The sequence below is a fragment of the Papaver somniferum genome, chromosome 1 (assembly GCF_003573695.1).
Source record: "Papaver somniferum cultivar HN1 chromosome 1, ASM357369v1, whole genome shotgun sequence".
NCBI classification, from domain to species: domain Eukaryota; kingdom Viridiplantae; phylum Streptophyta; class Magnoliopsida; order Ranunculales; family Papaveraceae; genus Papaver; species Papaver somniferum.
The window spans coordinates 201800513-201813745 of NC_039358.1; the positions used below are offsets into that span (position 1 = coordinate 201800513).

General features: G+C 38.0%; 1 non-coding gene across 1 annotated transcript; it reads right to left on the reverse strand.

Annotated features, from left to right (window-relative positions):
- Positions 1-2319: 2319 nt before the first annotated feature.
- Positions 2320-2423, reverse strand: LOC113341832. The gene has a single exon (XR_003356175.1). It is a non-coding gene; the product is annotated as a small nucleolar RNA R71 (small nucleolar RNA).
- Between the last annotated feature and the right edge of the window lie 10810 nt (positions 2424-13233).

The window sequence follows — 13233 nt, forward strand, 5'->3', positions numbered from 1 at the left end:
ACCCTAATCCTGCTGATTTGGGGATTTTCAAATTAGGGTTTGTAGAAATTTTGGGTTTTGTAAAAGCTATAAAAGGGAAGTGATGTAGGATGTTAAAGGTTGTTCTTGGGTTAGCCGAGAAACCCCCTAATTGGGTTAATTTGATTTCACTGTTAATTTTTAGGGTTCTTCTTTTGCAATTTTCATTCACTGTTTAGTAGTTTAAATGTTGTGTTGTTCTTGTTAATCATGTGTTGTTCCATCTGTTTTCTCATGTTCTGAGTTCACTGCTGAGGCTCAGATGAAGCTTTAGTGGACTGTTAGATAGTGGAATGCTAGGTTAGAGCCTTAGTGCAGTGTGTTGATTGAGCAATGGGAAGAGATTGATGCTCATAGTGCCTGTGATTGATTGTTCTGTCAAAAGACAGTCAATGCTAGGGGCAAACTAGTGAGCAAATTACTTTTCCTCCCATTCTAGATGTATGCATAGGATTTTCAACTCAACCTAGGATCACATTGTTTGGCTAGGACACAAGGGTGGATTCAAAGCCTTAGCTTAACCCACACTTTGTTTTCACAGTCACTTGCAACTTAATTGTTTTGTTATTTCTTCACATCACTGCCCTTGGCTTAGGCCTTGGTTTATTACACTGTCATTTTAATGCCTTTGCTTCACTGTTTATCTCCATTGTTGTTTGCTGTTTTATGCCTTTCTTATTGCTTGCTGTTCACTGTTACTTTGTTAGCTTATTCTTTTTCTTACTTGTTTCCACTTTGGCCTAGTGCCACTGCTACATTTAGTTTGCTCCACCTCCCCTACCATCTTCTTATTTCCCTGGCCTTGCTGCAAGTTCTGCTCAGTTGCCCTGCAACCCTGCCTGCTTACCTTCCTCCCCTGCTGCTGCTGCTTCTTCTTCTCCAGCCCAGCCCTGTCTGCTGCTGCTCCAAACAGTTAGCTTAGAACCAAAGGCTAAAAGACCAGGTTCAAAGTCCAGGTTAAGGCCTAAAGCCTAGCTAATCTAAAGGCCCAGCCAACTGAGCCCAAGGCTCAGTTCATTCCAAAAATCAAAGGTCCAGCCCAGTGCAACTCAAAAAAAAAACCCAAGCCCAGTTCACAATTGAACTGTTAAGCCCAAGTTCACAGTTCATTCCAAAATCATTCAAAGGCCCAAGGCCTAAAGCACTTCAATATTACAAACAAACCCACTAAGCCCAAAGCACAATTAGAAGCCCAATAGCAATTTAGAGCCCAAATAGCTAGAAACTCCAAACACCCCCAGTCTCTGTGGATCGACCCGTACTTGCACGAGCTACAAATGACGACCGTGCACTTGCGGTATTACTGTAGGCCCGCGTTTTCATTTCGCTTAATTTTCACACATTTCCGGGCCCACCAAGTTTTTGGCGCCGCTGCCAGGGATTGGTGCTGTGTTTTTCTTGTAGTTTTTTTAGCTATTTTTGCATTTCACTGCATAGCATTTGCATCTGCATCTGCTTCACTTCATTTGCTGTTGGGCCTGCTGTTCTGAACCTGTTTTCCTCTGCTGGGACGCCACCAAGGAAAAGAACCAAAGCCCAACTGGGCTTTTGCAACCAAACCGAACAGCTGGGCTGTGCTTTATAGGTAAGCCTAAACCCATTAAGAGAACCCAACCTGTGGGCTTCCATTTTTAATTTGTGGGCTTGTAATAATTTTTGTTTTTCTTTATTTTTTATTTGGGCTTGTAATAATTTTTCTTTTTCTTCTTTTTCTTTCTTTTATGGGTTTGTAATTATTATTGTTGTTTTTATTTTCTTTTATGGGTTGTGCTAATTTATGCTAGGCTAAGTGTAAAAAAAAAAAAAAAAAAAAAATTGCTCCTTATTTCAAAAACCAAAATTTTCCCAAAAATCCAAACCCATTAAAACCAAATATTTTTCCCAAAAACCCAAACCCATTAAAACCAAATAGTGGGCTTTGTGTCTTTTCAATATGGGCCAACCTAGTGCTCTCCATGAATACATGTATCCCACAATAAAAATTCCATTATCATGTATTGTATTACCTCAACCAATACCCCTTTTAAAATAAATGCAAGCATGATACAAATACTTCCTATATTTCGAGGGTTCGATTCTGAGAACCCCTATACTCATGTAAGAGAGTTTGAACAAATTTGTCGGACTATGCAACCTGATCATATGTCCGAAGACTCTCTGAAATTGCGTTTGTTTACATTTTCTCTAAAGGAAAGGGCCAAAACATGGTTTTACGGTTTGAGACCACAATCAATCACCACTTGGGAACAACTCACTAATCAAATTTTCCAAAGATTTTTTCCACATCATAGGACCATCGCTATTCGTCAAAATATCAATTGTTTTGTCCAGTTGGATGAGGAAACTGTTTTTGACTATTTTGAACGTTTTAATGATTTGTTGAGCGAATGTCCACACCATGGATTTGAGAAGTGGAGACTTGTCGCTATCCTCTATGAGGGACTAGACTTTAAATCTCGAGCCATGGTTGAGTGTATGTGTAATGGTGAATTTCTTGATAAAAACTGTGGATGATGCATGAAAATTTTTAGCTGAGATTTCAGAGAAAACCCGTCACTGGGAGTCCATTAGGGAAACTGAGACACTGTCACATGATATTGGTGGTAATGAATTGAACTTTGGAAATAGCATGTCTAGTCCTTCTCATGTGTATGATATTGAATATGAACCTAATCTAGAGGAACATGAGTTGACTAATGACACCACAACTGCTAATAGGGACAAGTATGCATATTACTATGATGATGATGATGTTATGTTAGAAGAACATGTCTATGCTGAAAATGTTATGGAACCTTTGGGTTCAAATACATTAGGCTTCTCTGCCTCGACCTTCATGAATGATGTTTCTTCTAGTATTCCATATACATGTGATGTTGATACTGATTTTGAGCATGTGAATCTGTCCTATGAAGATGACTTAGGTAATATAGAATCTTCTGTTGACACTAATATGCATGAAATATAATTGTTGTCTGATTCTCTACCTGGGTCACGTTGTGATGTTCCACTGATTTGCCGATGCCATGAGAGAATATTCTTCTGATGATGTTGATGATTCTGATTTGTGTGAGCATTGGAGCATGTTTGTGACACTTGTAGAAGACTTAGGAGATTTTTATGTGATTAATAATGATGTGCCTATCTTCCTACATGAGTCACAATCTGAAGGCCTTCCATCCAACCTAGATTTGGTTTGTACCGATATTGTCAAACCGACTTTTCTGAGAATACCTAATCTAGGCCTGGAACTGTGTGCCTCTCAAGTCCTCTTGAACTATTTTGCATCTAAGTATAATATCTTTGAGGAACCACAGTTGGAATTAGCATGTGTACCCGTCCCTAGCAAAGTTCATTTCGAATTAGACCTTGTGCATGATGAACCCCAAAAACTGCGAGATTTTGTATCCAAAATTTTATCTGTTGAAAAATCCAGGTTTGGGGGTAGCTCATTTTGTTTCACAGCATCACTTGCATGCCTATCATATTATTATTGTGTGAAGCTGTTGAAACCTCTACACTTTGTCTTTTGGGTTGATCCTCAACTCTTTAGATTGTTAGTGTATGGTGAATTTTTGTATATAATCCAGTAGATAAAATTTCTTAAAAACCTTTTTGTTCCTTTTGTATATATTTTGCTAATCCAATATGATCTCGGCTGACATATGTTGGATTCTTGCCTTGAATAACGGAGTTCTAATATTGCTTTCGCCGAAATCGGGTATTCTCTTTCCTTTTTCTCTACTCAACATGATCCTCTTCATATGTTGTATTATAATTTTGTTCATATTTTGAAACATTGAGGACAATGTTTAGTTTAGGTTTGGGGGTGAAAAGTAGATACTTTGATATATGCCATAATTGAAAACAAGAACTCCATCTTTTTGAAAAATTGAAAAATTCCAAAAAAAAAAAAAAAAAAATGAAAAAATCAAAATAAAAAATTAAAAATTGAAAAAAAAAACATAAAAAATGGAGCTCATTTACCTTGAAATGTTGACTCTTGTGCAAATATGTAATTATTAGGAGTCTTAGTCTAGATATTTAGGCACCCTGATTCTAGCACAATTCACATAGTGATAAGAAATTTGCACGCGCACGATCTACCAATACATGTATAGCCTCGATCTTCAAGGTGTTTGATAGGAAGTCACGATTGCCAATCACTTTAGAATACTGAACGAAACTTGACTAGCTTGTTCTTTGGTTGGTTGGGATAGAAGGTGGAGGTTACATTAAGAAAGACAACCATCGAATTTAACTGGGTGCATCAAAAAGGGCTACCTCTTGCAAAGTGTCATGTAATCTTTTGTTTTCTTTTGTATATGTATCAAAAGTGTTTCCTTTTCAAAAAAAAAAAAAAACGATGTATATATTCAGAAAAAAATCAGAAAAATTCAAAAAAAAAAAAAAATGAAAAAATCAATCAAGTATTTGTCAATTCCATCCTCTCTTGTTCCAAAAATAAAAGAGAGTAGTCAATATAAATAAGAGTCATGTAAAGAGTCTTTTGTTGTTTCATTGTAATAAGCAAGGAGGGTGTATGACATTGATGTACAACGCGAGTAATTGTGAAATACCTCCTACTCATTCACAATTCTCGTAAAGTCCGGACAGCTAGCTAGATTTCGACCTTGGTTCTTAGCCTGAGAAATTATCTCTTGGTGATTAGTAGTCATAACATCCGATCTTTCTTTACACATGTGTAGATACACTTTACACTCTTATCACATGTCCTTTTTTTTGTTATCAGTGCTAGATTGTTCCTTGATAGCTAGATTGACATATCCATTTTGCTGTGAGCTTAACTGACTTGCACATGTCACATTTGATGGAATCTGAGCTTATATTTTGACCTAGAACTTTGTAGGTACGTTCTAAGCAAACCTTCACGAGACTTCACTCGTCCACTAGGGACACTTAGTGGTTTAAAAGGCTTAGTGCATACGCTAAATGCATTGGAGAGGCCAGCGACAGTGGTATAGGTAGGATTTCCTTAGTTTTGTTTTACTTGAGGACAAGTAAAATTCAGGTTTGGGGGTATTTGATGAGTGCTAAAAAGTGCATATTTCTATATATTTTTCTTGGCATTTAACTCATCTTTTGTGCATTAATTCTACATTTTATCCCATATTCTGTATTTTCGTTGTTTTCAAGAATAAATACTTTTCATAATTAATTTTGCATTTTTAGGTACTAAATAAAGCCTGGTTAACTCACGGAGCGAAAAGAGCAAAGGAACGGCAAAGACTCTCGATAGGAGGAAGCGAAGAATGATGTTTGCAAGAGCCGGATCAACGAGAAGTGGGCTTGAAGAGGAAGAATTGTTCTTAAAGAAGATATGGGCTTGGCATACCCAAGGCCCAAAACCCTTACCCAAATCCATTTCCATTATCCATACCCATTTCCATGAGAGCCGTCAGATTGGATCCATCTCATCATCCAACGGTCGCCTCATCATTGTGCATCAAACTCCGAAGATCCCGTCAAACACCATAGTACCTAACTCCATCTGGAGTCGTCAGCTTCGTTGTATCACTTAATCCAACGGTCTCTCAGAGCTTGTCTACATCGTGCCGTTCGATTCAATTAGTAAGTGATTATCCAACGGATCTCCTCGCTGCGCATCAACTTCAGATGATTCCGCTCAACACCCTAGCCATCGAACCCATCGACCTAAAACAAAAATCTCTTTCTTCCCAAATCAATTTTCCCCAAATTTCTTTCTTCTTCCCCGACCATGGCAGAACTGCTCTCTGCCTCCACCTCGAGCTTCACCACTTCCACCTTCTTCCCCGACCATCACAGAGACGTTGTCTCAACCACCATCACCTCCCCTACCTCAAACCCATCTCCCTAGCCTAGTTATTTTCTCCATCTCACAACCACTGAAACCCTAGGTTTTGGGGTGAGTAAAATAACTCGAACTAGGGAACAATTAGAGCAGCAGAGGCGTCAATTGAAGCATGAGAGAGAGCAGGAAGGTCAGAAGAAGCATGGGTCGAGTCTATTTGCATCAGAGGGTGAGTTAATTTTAGTTATTCTTGAAACCCTAATCCTGCTGATTTGGGGATTTTCAAATTAGGGTTTGTAGAAATTTAGGGTTTTGTAAAAGCTATAAAAGGGAAGTGATGTAGGATGTTAAAGGTTGTTCTTGGGTTAGCCGAGAAACCCCCTAATTCGGTTAATTTGATTTCACTGTTAATTTTTAGGGTTCTTCTTTTGCAATTTCCATTCATTGTTTAGTAGTTTAAATGTTGTGTTGTTCCTGTTAATCATGTGTTGTTCCATCTGTTTTCTCATGTCCTGAGTTCACTGCTGAGGCTCAGATGAAGCTTTAGTGGACTGTTAGATAGTGGAATGCTAGGTTAGAGCCTTAGTGCAGTGTGTTGATTGAGCAATGGGAAGAGATTGATGCTCATAGTGCCTGTGATTGATTGTTCTGTCAAAAGACAGTCAATGCTAGGGGAAAACTAGTGAGCAAATTAGTTTTCCTCCCATTCTAGATGTATGCATAGTATTTTCAACTCAACCTAGGATTACATTGTTTGGCTAGGACACAAGGGTGGATTCAAAGCCTTAGCTTAACCCACACTTTGTTTTCACAGTCACTTGCAACTTAACTGTTTTGTTATTTCTTCACATCACTGCCCTTGGCTTAGGCCTTGGTTTATTACACTGTCATTTTAATGCCTTTGATTCACTGTTTATCTCCATTGTTGTTTGCTGTTTTATGCCTTTCTTATTGCTTGCTGTTCACTGTTACTTTGTTAGCTTATTCTTTTTCTTACTTGTTTCCACTTGCTTCCACCTTGGCCTAGTGCCACTGCTACATTTAGTTTGCTCCACCTCCCCTACCATCTTCTTATTTCCCTGGCCTTGCTGCCAGTTCTGCTCAGTTGCCCTGCAACCCTGCCTGCTTACCTTCCTCCCCTGCTGCTGCTGCTGCTTCTTGATAGACACATTTTTGTGTCTAATTTGTCCTCAATGTCCGTATTGTTGGCACTCGATTTTGTACTAATTTTGTTATTTTATGTATTTGTAGGTATTTTTTGGAAATAAATATTTTAAGAAAATTCGGCTCGAAAAGTTGATTTTGGCACCCGGAGGACAAGTGTTATTCGGACTCTCGCTTTTGGATAAGGGGCGACCACTGGATAAGGGGCGACCTTCTTTCAAAATTCAAAAATTGTTTTGGCGGGAAAATTCTTTCCTTTACTGGCAGATTTTCAATTCGACATTTGAAGGTGTTTTAACGAGATTAAAGAGCTGAGACTTAATGGGTATATGTGATATGAGTATATGAAGATATTATGGTGGTTGGGATCGATCAAATTTGTCCAGAAAATCAATTCCCAATCAAAACAGAGAAAAGAATATCGTCTCATTTTTGGAAAGAAAATCACGTAAAAGATGTTGCATGTTTGTGTAGTTAAGCCCAGATATTCTCCTAGGATGCGTATCAATCATTTTATGAAGATTTCCAAGACAATTAACGTACACAGAGGAAGAAATAAGAAATTATTCTCAAAAATATTTTTCTTCATTGTGAAGATTTTTGAGGAGTTATGGCGAGATTCAATGAGGCTTAGGTGTATAAATAGGTTGCTACTATCACAGGGAAGGGCTGTCGAGAGTTGGGAGAAGATAGGAGAGCCACAGACGCAGAAATCAAGAGTTGATCAAACTCTGCTGCTGCTGCTGCTGCTGCCCGTGAAGAACAAGGAATCGGCCACGGTTCCTTCATCCATTTGCAACTGTTTCTTCAACTGCTCTGCAACGTTTATCTTCATCGCAACAGTTTCTTCATCATATTTTGCAACAGAGAAGTAAACCACAGCATTTAATTTTCCGTCACCATTTGTTTCTCTGTAACAGTCCAACATCGTCTTCGCAACAGGAACTGCTGTTGCGATTTCTCTGTTGCATTGTTTACTCAATTGTAATCAACTTTGGAGCAATAATAAAACATTTTGAGATTATGATTAATATGAGGAGCTAAACCCAACATTGGGACGACGGAGGGAGTCTATTTTCGTCATTGTGGTAAATTTAATTTATTCTTTTTATGACTTTTGCACTGATTAAAAATTGAAAAATGATTTTAATTAATTAGTTATCATTTTATTTGATGCGGCATGCTTGCTTAAATGTTTGATGTCCCATGCTTACGATTTATAACTAATATTCTGAGAATCTATTTTGGCAAAATAAGAGTCCATATATTTATGTTTTGAGCAGTAATTGTTAAGAATAAATAAAATATACCACATGCATGAAGAATTGGCCAAGTCCTTAGTCCCAATACCTCTCGAACATCTTGTGACAAATTTGTACATATATTTTCGTTTTAAAATCTATTCAAGTCCGAGCAACGAACTTTTACTTACCTCTTGAAAAATATACAACAAAATGGCGCCGCCGACGCGGACTTGTATATAGATTGATTTATTTTTTTAGGTTTATTATTATTTTTTTTTAGAATTGTTTGTTCCCTTTTACGTTTCTTTTTGTCTTTATTTTGCAGGTTCAAAGTGAAAACTAAGGACTTGGAGAGGAAAAATCTTAAAGCGAAAAGCGAAAAGAGAAGAAAAAAAGGACAATTTTAGGATTTAATTTTTAATTTTTTTTTTAGAGTGTGTGAGGAAAACTGTAATTTTTTTATTTATTTTTTTGGACTTTGGACTTTGGACTTGGACTTTATTTTTTTTTAACCCTACGGAAGGGTATTATTATTAAAAAAAAAAAAATTATATAAACTGTGTGCAGGGAAGGACGACGATTACTATATCGTCTCGGCCCCTCGGGTTCGACACGGCATAGGAGTCGTGGCCCGAGTCGACGACAACGGTTCATCGCCCGTCTGGTACGGGAGGTAAGTCCAATCGAAACACCCGCGAATCTCTGCAAGCGGGTTACTGTCTGCCTTAAGGTGATAATTGTTTGAGGACGAACCGGACTGTCTTTATTTTCCTAGTAAAGGGCAAGGCCTGGCCAAACAAGATAAGGGTTCGGATTTCATCACCGTTCCCTTCTTGCCCGCCTTAGGAAAAAAACCTAACGCGAACCCAAGCTTAAAATTTGGAATAGAACGAGACCGATAGGGTAACGAGCTTAATAGGAAACTCGTTCGAAAAATATTGGTTGCTCTTTAAGCACACTCCAAAGTTCATGATGGTTTCTGTGAGTTGAATGCGTGACTGCGCCGCCTTGTGATAGCGGTGAGGCCTTGGGTATCAAAGCTCCACTGAGCTTCCCTCGCCTCAATTCAACTTACTTTGACTCGGATTGATTCCAGAGGGGTTTGCTCAAATTGCAACGAATTCCCTTTCGAAAGATAGAAGCTGGTCTAGAAACAATCTAAGTGGAGCCATCATGCTTTTTGTTTGCTAGAAATCTTTAGGTTTGCTTTGGTGGAGTCGAGTCGGCCTTGTTTGTGATTGTATAGAATCCCTCTGTAGTTTATATTTCTTCGGTGATGAATCCTTTTGAGGAGACGCCACCTGCGATGACGTTGCGAGAATATATGTCTAGAAATTCTCGTTATCAAGAGACGTCTTCGGAAATGACTCTTGGTGAATATATGCGTGGGCAGCGATATATGGATACTCCAACTTTTATTGAGGAATCACCTCTAACGATCTATGAGAAATATTATAAACATAGACCATGTAGTTTGGAACAAAGATTGAGAATTCTTGAATTTCAAAAATTGTATCATGATGATGAGGATAGTGATGATGAAGAATCTGAAATATGTGGGAATAGTGATCAGGAATTTGTTACCCCGTTGAGCCTTATAATGATTATATTATTTCTGGTTCAGATCCTAATAATTTTAAAAATTATTCACCTATTCAAAAGGACGAGGATTTGACTAGAGATACCCCCGTTTCAGACGATGTTATGTCCTGTTTACGAAACCGATGATGGTTTAGAGGAACCAGTTTATCTTGAGATCGAGTCAAACGATTTAGAAACAATAGTCTTAGATGAACTTGAGATTAGCGAGGATGAACCTGACTTAGAAAAATCAATTGCCGACCAGAAATTAGGGAGGTTATGACTAGTCTATCTAGAGACGCCGAAAACTCTAAGTTTGGGGGTGAGTATCATTCTCCATGTGCTTTAACTCTTAGTAAGGTCCCTCACTTGGGACTTGACATCAATGCCTCAACCATTTACAAGATTATCTTCATAATCGTTTTCCAGAACCTAATGATATCCAACAAGAGTCTCAAATGTTAGAAACCCATCCTCTGGTTGATGTGGTTAACCCATGCAATAATACCAAGATTGATTTTGTTTTCCCACCAAATAGTTTTCTTCCAATTGTGGGAACGTATAGATTTCAAATGTGTCACTTATTAAGTTCTGAGACTAAGCCTAAGTACTTTAGGTTAATGGAATCGACACATTTTCCTAAGAATGACCACTACTCTCACTGTGGTCAACTATGTAAGTCATATCTGATTGACTTAGAGGATCCGCAATTATTTAGGTTATTACTTCGTGATTCTAAGTTCGTATTTGAGTTTTTACAGACTCTAAGACCTAGTGATTCGGATCCCATCTATGAAGAAACGCAGCCAATGAAAATATTCTATCAAGATCCTTTCATAGAACCTGAACCTGAACCACAATGGGACATAGGTATCTCATCAGGAAACTAGATAAGGGTATGCAGTACATGTTCACTTTCTTGGGTTATTGTAGTTTCCTTTGGTCAGCTCTATTTAGTTTTGAAGACCCACAGTTATTTCGACTGTTACTTTATGGTTCGAGTTGACTAATCCTTTCCTAAGTCTGGCTGAAGACTTTAAACTTAGCACTTCTTGGGAGGTAACCCAATCTCACGCAACATGGTAATATCCTTCCTTAACTCTTTTACTTCAAATAGTAACCGTTTCTCCTTGTTCATGTTTTTAATTTTATCTTTAGAACATTGAGGACAATGTTAGATTTAAGTTTGGGGGTATTGGGAGAAACTTTTTAGTTGCGTAATAAATAAACTCCAGAGCCTAGAAATTATGCGTATTTAGGATAGCACTAACCAATCTAAGTGGATGGAAACATTTTTGTTTTAGGAGTTGAGGAACCAATCTGACTAGATGGAAACATCTATAGAGTCTATTCATAAAAGCACAGAGCTCAGGTGTTAGAAATAACATGATAGTTTCGCCATATCTTGTCGAGTCCTTTTCACTTTCTATTTTTATTTTCTTTTATTTCAAGTGATTTGGTGGGGCACACGATTCAAGTTGTTACCTTTGCTAGGGTGAAATAGAGTGACTGAGTTACCTTTTCAAAAAAAAAAAAAAAAAAAAAAAAAAAAAGACCGGACCAGTTAGACCAATCGGAATAAGTATTAACACTTGGATAGCAATATGCGTGTGTTCTCCCTGTTTCCGTCGCCTAAGCAAGCGTGGAATGCAGGACCCGTGGGAACTATCGTGTAATCTGCTGACAAGAAGCATGCGCTTGGATCCAAAAGATCTATTCATGCGTTAAGTTAAAAAAAAAATGGTTATTGTTATGTGTAGTCAACTGCTGGTTCCCTTGTATTTGCCAGTTTGTTGATCTAGATTTAAGTTATTGACCACTGGTTCCCTTGTATATGCCAGTGTGTTAATATTAGTCAGACCGGTATCTCAGTCATTTAGGTTAGGTTCACTTGGCAGAGGCCTTCAGACAGATATGGGAAACACCGTTCACTTTTCAACCATCTACATTTTCTTTTTCCATCTTCTTAATCTTTTCATGTGATTAGTCTGACTCCGAGTATGATGTCCATCGTGAAACTATCTTAGTAGAGCTCTGTCACTTATATGAATTTTAGTATGCTTGAGTGCAAACTCGTACAGCAATTGGAATTTCGCATCAGGGTTCTTCCTCTTAGAGTCAATAATTGTATGCCAACCAAGGAGGTTCTTTAGTGCTTTCCAAGGTTTGCGTAGATAGCTAGGGTCTGGAGTATTGGTTTTTGTGGGTACACCTCTGATAAACCCACCCGAGATTAACTCGGTCACTTTTCAAGAATAAATTTTGCTCGAGGACTAGCAAATAATAAGTTTGGGGGTATTTGATAGACACATTTTTGTGTCTAATTTGTCCTCAATGTCCGTATTGTTGGCACTCGATTTTGTACTAATTTTGTTATTTTATGTATTTGTAGGTATTTTTTGGAAATAAATATTTTAAGAAAATTCGGCTCGAAAAGTTGATTTTGGCACCCGGAGGACAAGTGTTATTCGGACTCTCGCTTTTGGATAAGGGGCGACCACTGGATAAGGGGCGACCTTCTTTCAAAATTCAAAATTGTTTTGGCGGGAAAATTCTTTCCTTTACTGGCAGATTTTCAATTCGACATTTGAAGGTGTTTTAACGAGATTAAAGAGCTGAGACTTAATGGGTATATGTGATATGAGTATATGAAGATATTATGGTGGTTGGGATCGATCAAATTTGTCCAGAAAATCAATTCCCAATCAAAACAGAGAAAAGAATATCGTCTCATTTTTGGAAAGAAAATCACGTAAAAGATGTTGCATGTTTGTGTAGTTAAGCCCAGATATTCTCCTAGGATGCGTATCAATCAGTTTATGAAGATTTCCAAGACAATTAACGTACACAGAGGAAGAAATAAGAAATTATTCTCAAAAATATTTTTCTTCATTGTGAAGATTTTTGAGGAGTTATGGCGAGATTCAATGAGGCTTAGGTGTATAAATAGGTTTCTATCACAGGGAAGGGCTGTCGAGAGTTGGGAGTCGAAAGGAGGGCCAGAGGAGCAGAAATCAGAGTTTTCAGAACTCTGTTGCTGCTGCTGCTGCTGCCCGTGAAGAACAAGGAATCGGCCACGGTTCCTTCATCCATTTGCAACTGTTTCTTCAACTGCTCTGCAACGTTTATCTTCATCGCAACAGTTTCTTCATCATATTTTGCAACAGAGAAGTAAACCACAGCATTTAATTTTCCGTCACCATTTTTCTCTGTAACAGTCCAACATCGTCTTCGCAACAGGAACTGCTGTTGCGATTTCTCTGTTGCATTGTTTACTCAATGTAATCACTTTGGAGCAATAATAAAACATTTTGAGATTATGATTAATATGAGGAGCTAAACCCAACATTGGGACGACGGAGGGAGTCTATTTTCGTCATTGTGGTAAATTTAATTTATTCTTTTTATGACTTTTGCACTGATTAAAAATTG